This window comes from Cariama cristata, unplaced genomic scaffold (genome assembly GCF_000690535.1).
Source record: "Cariama cristata isolate BGI_N322 unplaced genomic scaffold, ASM69053v1 scaffold14437, whole genome shotgun sequence".
In the NCBI taxonomy this organism is placed as follows: domain Eukaryota; kingdom Metazoa; phylum Chordata; class Aves; order Cariamiformes; family Cariamidae; genus Cariama; species Cariama cristata.
This window is the reverse complement of record NW_009628434.1, coordinates 1-8,569: the sequence shown is the minus strand read 5'-3', so window position 1 is coordinate 8,569 and position 8,569 is coordinate 1. Positions and strand designations below refer to the sequence as shown.

General features: G+C 41.9%; 1 pseudogene; it reads left to right on the top strand.

Moving 5' to 3' along the window:
* The first annotated feature begins 1,982 nt into the window (after positions 1-1,982).
* LOC104165249 lies at positions 1,983-6,196 on the top strand (annotated as a pseudogene).
* Positions 6,197-8,569: the final 2,373 nt, after the last annotated feature.

Sequence of the window (8,569 nt, the reverse complement as noted above, 5' to 3'; positions counted from 1 at the left end):
ATATATATATCATAAAAATTTTATAGCAGTTGCAGGTAAACTGTCAGGGTTGGTTTTTGAAATATTTTTTTAACTATGAGGTATTCTATAATTATGCATGTGATTTTAACATTTAATATACAAGAATAAATCTCTTGCTGGTTTTAGAGTATTGCATTAAAAGTCTCTGGTTTCTCTTCTTTTCCTGTTACAGGAGAGTTCTTATGAAACTTCTGTTATTTGTAAGAAGTTGTAACATTGGCATTGGTGATTTCAGTGCTTTTATTTGAACTTGATGTACTGTTTTCTGGATTATTGTTTATATGCATTGTTTTAGACAGGGGGATGGAAGAGGAAATTGAAAGAAAAGGATGTAGAGAAGGGGCAGAGAAAGAATGCAGAGAACCTAATTTAGGATTAAAATTTGTTAAGTCTGCTGGTTCAGGCTCCTTGCAGAAAATAAGCAAAGGAAGTTGGTAAGGAACTTTTATGTAAGCAGTATTGTAGATCTACAGAGGGATTTGACAGCACCTATCCCACATACTAGCTGTGTTAGCAGAGGATTAAATATCTCAGTTAAGGTGAAGGAGAACACTAATTATTTTGTGTAGTCTGTCACCAACATCAAAATGTATCTTGGACTGAAGAACGTGTTGTAGCATTTCATAAGTTCCTAAGTTACCCAGTAGGTGAGATGTGAAAGTCAGTCCTACATATGCAAAGATAAAATGGCATTAAACGTGTGTGTTCTATAGATTTGTCTGAGATAGTCAATGCCGTGAGTGACGCTCTGGACGCTACTTAAGTCAGTTAGGGCTACTGTCTTTAGAGGGGCGTGGGGTTCTCCCCAACTCTAGTGTGAGCAGTGTAACATAAGGCAGATGATTACAAAAATGTCGTGAGCAGCATGTGTATTGTACATACAGAGATCTGTAGCATTTTTGTCAGTTTGCCATTATCTGAAACCCCTGGCACATGTTTGTATTTCATTTTGTAAATGGTGAGTTTTGCACATAATAATACATTGTAATACTGAACTATAATTTTGGATGTTGTGTGCTGTGGTTTTTGGGGTGGTTTTTAATTTTTTTTTTTAAAGGAATGGTTCACACTGAATGTTTTGTGTATGAGTAGACTCTGCTGCTGCTGCTTTCCATATTCCTTGGCCCATTTTAAACTCTTTGCAAAGGAAGGAATGCAATAACATTATTACCTAGTGTGCTAGGGGAGGGAAGGACTGGGGCAGAGAGGCAAAGTATTAATAAACTCAGAATTTCAGGCACAGAACGAAGGAAAGCAAAGAGTGCAAAGAGAGAAACGCATGCCCAAACCACCTCAAGATGATTCCGCTGCCTATTCTTGTGCAATTGTTTCTTTTGAAAATTAGAACATTTTATTCACTGTGCTGTGCAAAACACTTTTCAATTCTCATAATGCCAGGAAACAGATGATACAAAAACTTCAGAAGGACTTTGGACTTGTAAAAATAAGCTATTTAGTCTTCTCCAATGTGAGATGTCTGATGTTATAAAATACTGACAAGCAAGAAAAAGCTTATAGTTGAGGTGGTCTCTTTTTTTATTTATTACTCCCTCTTTTTGAAATAGAGGAGTAACTGGAAAGGCTAAAGGAAATAAAGCTGGAGCTAATAAATCCCTAAATCTTACTCATAAAAGAGGCTTAACAGAAAAGTTAACACTACATTAGGGGATTATTTGTGAATTCACAAAAAGTACATACTGCGAAATCATAAAATGCCACCTGCAGCAGCTTAAATCAAATCTAACTTCTTGTCATTTCCCCGTGTTTTTTTTTCTTATTTTTCATCATGAAGGCTGTCATCCTTCCTTGCAATCTCAACCTTCCAGGCAAGTCTTCGGCTTCAACAACATGTGAGCGCTGGCTGCCTTTCGCTCCGCTCCTTTTCCTGCCCCCGAGCTCCGTGCTCGCTCTCCGCCACGCTCGGCCCGTGGGCACACACAACCAGCTCCCCCTTCCCTCAGGCGCCACGGAGACAGTGTCCTTCCTGCTGCCACCGGGGAGGAGGCGTGGGGCCTAGCACGGGTGGCTGGAGCGATGGCGGCCACAGCTCGTTCCTTAAGAGAGCGCCCCGGTACGGGATTCCCTTCTGCCGGCAGCGTCTGGCCCATGGACCCGAGTATGCCCTTGTCGCCAAGGCGCCCGGCCGGGAGCCGATGGGTTACAGCGACTGTGGTATGACTCCGTGGCGCCAGGTTTTCCAGTGTTGCTGTCTCACTGCATTGCATATTTGGGGGATTATAGTGCAGGAGCTTTTCTTACTTTCACGTTTTCCAAATACCCAACAGGGAAGAGGAACGTTCTGTATCATCTTCTAATTCCATAAACGTCTGAGGGTATTACATAGGCCTTGTCGCAGTAGTTTTTGGTTTGATGTGCCTAGTGTGGTAACGTCCACCCGGGTTTTATACAGGTGAATGTATGCGTACAAGCGTTGCTGTAATCCTGGAATTAAGTCCCTGCGCTCTGCTCTGATCTCATACGCTGTCAGTCGTCAGTAAGTAAAAATGCTGGGCTTGGGTTTTGCGTTGTCCTGTAAGCGAAAGCTCTGGGTCTGGATGTCATTTGCTTATTTGCTGTGGAATATCAGAGTTTTTTCAGAAAACATTCCACTTAGAACTGTTGGTTTTGTTTCCAGGCTTTTTCCCTCTTTTTTGGGGGGTGAGGGCAGAATAAGGGTCTCTGCCAGGACTGGGGAAATAGCGTATTTAACATAGTAAAGCTTAAAGCATTTTCCGTACAGAAGGTTTCTCCGTACCCACCACATCACTTGCTCATTAGCAGTGACCGTAATGTTTATAAGAATGCTGTATGGAAGTGTGCATATTCAGTAGTGAACTAACACTGGTTTGGCTCTGTGTAGAAAGGAGAGAAACTATAAAGAAGCCCCCTAAAACAATATCCCCCCCCTTCCCTTTCTTTTTTTGCCTTAAACATACTGTGTTTGCTGGCCCTTAGCTTTCTGTTGCCAGATTGGAAAAGCTTCCCAGGCTCTGTTCCCCCATAATCACCAAAAGGCACTAGTAGTTGCCAGAATGATGAGTTACTTCTGGGCTTGTAGCCCTCCGTTCCTTCATTATTTTAGTCAGATCCTGAACTCTGCTCAGTTAAAGACTCACAAGAGTTGCTTAAAATTTGCATTTGGAAGTCATATGTCAAACAATGAATTGGCAAAAATGATTTTTTTTTTTTACACTAGTCAAGAAACTACTGCAATACTTGAGCAAAATTACATTTTTAGTGGTTGCTGAATCACAAAGCGATAACATAGACATCCCTGTTTGAGTCTTTACCACAATCATTGCAACGTTTGCTTATGCACTGGTTCTTTTGTAAAGATGTATAGCTGTGGGTGGTGCGTTATTCCAAAGGTGCTTCTGCTCTGATGCTCTGTATGTTCACAGCAATGGGTAAAGTGGAAGGCTCTGTGGCTAGGCAAGAATGGCATGGACGTGTTACCACACCCTGTTGCACCAGAATTTCAACAGCTGAGTTTGGCTCCTAAATTGATGGAACTACTGGAAGAAATTTCAGAAAAGTGAGTACTATGCTTATTTTTAAATTTATCTTTTAAAGTAATCTTTCTACAGACACCTGTCCATGGCTTAGATATTTGACTTGCACGAAACAGACCCAGAATTTTGCTTTAAGTACTGTTTTTTTCACTGAAATTCCCATAGTTAGAGAAAAAGAATGATGAATGTTTAAAATCTTAAGATTTCTCTGCAAGCTAACTTGTCAGAATGAGGAGGAAGTAGCCTGAATTCCAAGACAGATACTGTGTAAAAGGTCCTTTTCTTGAGAGGAAAAGAGCTTTGTGAAACATCAACAGTGTTTCCCTTAGGGCCTCCAACATACTTCAGTAATCGTGGGCTTTGTGCGATTCCCTTGGGCACAATCTTGAAGAAATTTTGTACAGCAGACAGCATCTTCGCTTACTTTGCATCTCATGCTTAGTTACTTGTACCTGCAGAAAACTTAATTTAGGGTCAGTGAACCCCCAGGGAAGTGTCCCCAGCTCATACTGGTAGGGCAGCCCTGTTGTAGTTGGTAAAATTGGAAAATAGTATGATGTTTTGAGAAATTTGCCTTGTGAGGAGAAGGACTATCTCCTGTTAGCTGAATTTTGTGACTGATTCCACCCCCCACCTCCCTGCACTTTGAAGGAGGCAGTCCCTAAGCCCATGCAATCTAAAATGTGGAATTTTTTTTTTTTTTTTTTAAATCATTTCTTATGGATGTGAGGCTTGTGGGGGTAGTTTAGCTTGTCCTGGTCTTTCTGTTCATAATTCTGAACCCACTGGCTGGTGTAGAAGAATGGTCATGTGACAAAAATAAAATTAAATTTGTGCCTATATTGGATTTGTCCCTTGGTAAAGGAGTGCATCTGTTACTACAGTGTGAAAGATGTTTGATAAGCATACCGCATCATCAGACCTGCTCTTGGTCTGATTACAAATTACTATTTAGAAATACATTCACCTACTATTCCTTATTGTGTTTTTTCAGTTTTTATTTTTTTAAAGAAAGGGTGAATTTTTCTTTGATGTTTTGTGAGAGTATCAAATCAAGTTGTAGTAAATACATGTAAGCAACTAGGCTACAGTGTGTACCGGACAGTATTAAAGCACTACTCTGCTAGCAGTGGAGAGCCAGATAAAGATGCTTGTAAGTACTTGTTCTGCCTCAAGTTGAATGGAAAGATTCTCATGTTGAGGGTTCCTGGGCTTGTTTGTACGATTGTTTGGGGTTTTTTAGTATGAAACAAGTTCAGATGGTTGTTGATGAATGGGATTTTGTATACTTCTTTAGATAACTTTTCCTCCTGAAGATTACATCAGTTAGTTACAAAACGTAATCTTGCAGTTTACACATTTTGTAGCACCTGTGGCAAAATAAACTACAAACCGGGAATATATTAGTAAGTATGAAGACATTTATCCTGTAGGTCAGATGAAAATAAAAGTGCAGTTTCTTATCTAATTTTTCTTTCCAAGGAATGCTCATACCCAGTGGCTGGGCTTTTTGCTAATGTTATTGGGGGCAGGAATGGCTGTACTTTTTTCCTCATTTCTCCCCATAACAGCGACTTGAAACTTTGTTTTTCTCACATGTTTAACTACAAATTTACAAGTGTCAGTGGTCAACAGGAGCAGAGAATTGGGTGGCGTTTTCAGTTTAAATGGGAGGAAACACAGAAATTCCAGTATGTTAATGTTAATTCCGTTAAAAAACTGAAGTACCAGCTGCCTCCTCTTTCTAGACCTTATTTCCTTTCAGTATTCTCCAAAGGGTTGCGTGGCCATGCTGAATATCTTTTCTGTTCTTGCACTATTCAGAGCACTATGAAATTGAGTGGCTACAGACAGACATCTACTTTGTTGCAGATACCTTAAATCATATATTTGTTCCTTTAGCCTGCCATTACCTTTCCATTCAGTTGAGTTTCATGCAGTGTTATATTTCAGTTCATAACATTGCTGCTGAACAGCATTAAGGACATCAAACTATTAAGAGTGTGTCCAGAGGAAGGTGACCAAGATGGTGAAAGGTCTCAAGGGCAAGACTTAAGAGGAGCAGCTGAGGTCACTTGGTTTGTTCAGCTTGGAGAAGAGAAGGCTGAGGGGTGACCTCATCACTGCGGAGTGATCTCATCGCAGTCTACACCTTCCTCAAGGGGGGCAGTGGAGGGGGAGGTGCTGATCTCCACTCTCTGGTGACCAGCAACAGGACACAAGGAAATGGAGTGAAGCTGTGTCAGGGGAAGTTCAGATTGGACAAGGTTCTTCACTGAGAGGGTGGTTGGTCACGGGAGCAGGCTCCCAGGGAAGCGGTCACGGCACCAAGCCTGTCAGAGTTCAGGGAGCGTCTGGACGATGCTCTTAGTCGTATGGTTTAGTTTTAGTCCTGGGAGCTCCTGGGAGGAGCAGGGAGTTGGACTTGATGATCCTTATGGGTCCTTTCCAACTTCACATAATCTATGATTCTAGGAAATCTTGATTTAAAATCTTACTGTAATAGAGAATTCACTTAATATGGCTTTGTGCAATGATGGACTTAGTATAATTGTTTTTTTTTTTCTTTTGCCACAGATACGAAGAAAGCTCTTTCAAGAGATACGGAGAAGAAATCAATTATACCTCTGCCTCATCCTGTGAGACCAGAAGACATTGACTAACTTTAAGCTGTGATTCTCAAGCAACTTACTAAGTGTCAGGTTCCTTCTCCCCTCATCGCCTAAGAACTTAGAGATGAGAAATCTTAGGCTGGTATTTCCCCATGAAATACCAAAAAGCAATATTGAGAAGCTTACTAACGCTGCTTCTATTGGTAATGGCTGCATACTCCTCCACTTACCCTATTATTTTTCCTTTCAAATATTGGAAATTCAGAGACAATTAAAATGGAATTACCTCCTGTATGGTGTTTTCTTGGTTTTCTTTCAAACCAAAAATACCGGAAGTCAGTAATAGTAAAAACTCTTCAAATGCATTTATTCATGACCAATGAAAATACTGTACAATACCCAAGAAACACAGCAGGGGAAGCAACATAATAATACTTGCATAGAAGATAAACCTCTTAGACATAATGTGGCAATGTCTTTCCCCCCTTCATGGCAGAGGCAGGGGACTGAACTTAGGTTCACTGTTGATTGGGAAAAGCCAGACAACCAAAGCAGTCAAGGCTTTCTCTCCACCATGGACCAGATTCAAGACCAATTCTGTGTTCTGGGTACCCACACATACCTTAACATGCTGTGTCCGCTGCAGTAATCTGCCATAAAGATTTCTTGTTTTCTCATACTCTTCTTGCTCACTTTCAACGTCAGTGTAGGTTTTCCAAAGAACCTGCAAAAGAGAAGTCTTTCATTATGTTCACAGCATCTTCAGACAACTCTGTATCTAACACTGAGATAATGCAATTTATTTTTTTTTAATGGAGGAGCATGGATAAATGTGGAATTTGCAGAAATGAAATTCAGAGATCAGAGTATTAATTGACTGTAGAAGCTGGGATTACAACTAAGCAATATCAAATCTTGTGCACACAATCCATGTAGCTTACTCCTGTAAGCATGTTTCTCCCTCCATGTTTTATTGTGGGGTTTTATAGTCCTGCATACCCTGCCAAGAAACAGATGTTAACTTAATGAGACACAGGCTAAGCCACTATGGTAAGCGGTTCTGTTCAAGCTGGTAGATTATTTACATTTTAATTAGGCACACTGTGTAATAAATTCTGGGGTTTGTGCCTGGTTTTCTTCCATCCTTATACCCAGCTTTCTGTCCCTTTTTCCTTCTCACTTTCTTTCCAGTGTCCTGGCTCTTGTTCTGCCCTCATTCTGTCTGCTCCCCATCCCTACCTTGTTCCCCATCACTATTTTGCTCTCGCTTGTAAAACTGTGCCTGTTCTTTCACTCTCCCATTGCCCTGTCTGTGCCATGTCCCATTTTTGAGGCCATGGAGGTGACATCAGGAGTGACAAGTTGTCGGAAGCAGGTCCTCCAGCCCACCACTGTTTTTACCTTCTCCATCTCTTTGTCCCAATCTGCATCTCCTTCTGTTACTCAGTCCCTCTCCCCTGTTCTCTGACCAACTTTTTCTCTCGCCATATGTCCCACCCCCTGTCCTTATCTTTATCCTTCCTTCCTTCTTCCTCTCCTTTGTCTGTCCTTTTGTCCCATTCCCTGACCCTATTTCTTCCTCCATCTCACTGTCCTTTTCCCTGTATCTTTGTCTCCTCCCTCATCTGTCTTTTCTCTTCATAACGCTCTGTCCTGCTCCCCATCTCTCCATCCCTCTCTGCTGCTCCTTGCCCTTGTCTTTCTCCCCTCCTACCAGTCATTCTCTCTCTCTGTCCTTGTCTCCCTCTTTTTTCTCTCTACCCCTCTGTCCTTCTTGTGCCTTTACCACTCTGTTCTGCTCGCTGCCCCTCTTTTTCTCATCTTGTCCTAGTGTCCTGCTCCTTGATCTTCTTTCCCTCTGTTGCTCTGTCCTTTTATCTGTCCTTTCTCCCTGCCCCCGACCCCTTTCTGTCACGCTCCCTCTTCCTTCTTTATTCTCTGTTGCTCTGTCCTGCTCCCTGTCCCATGGTTTCTCACTGTATCCCTTGGTCTGGCTTCCTGCCCTTATTCTTTTTTAATCCCTCTCTGTTGTGCTGCCCATCCTAGGTTTTTTCTCCTTCTCCATCCTGCTCCCTGTCCTTAATTTTTCTTTCTCTCTCCTGCTCCCACTCCCTCCTTCTGCCTCTCCTCCTCTATCCCTGCTGCTTCTTACCCCACTCCTTGTTAGTATTGTGGCGAGTATCCGCAAGACTGGGGTTTGATTCCCTGACAGGGAGGTGGTGCTGCCTTAAGGCACATGGCTTAGTGGTGGACTTGATGATCTTGAAGGTCTTTTCCAACCTAAACGATTCTATGATTCTTTCTCTATCTCTGTCCTGCTCTGTTGTTTTTGTTTTTCCTCTCGCTGTGCCTCTGTCCTTTTTCTTGTCCCTGTCTTTTCTGTCTTTCTCTCACTGTCCCATTCCCTGCCTCACACTTTCTCAC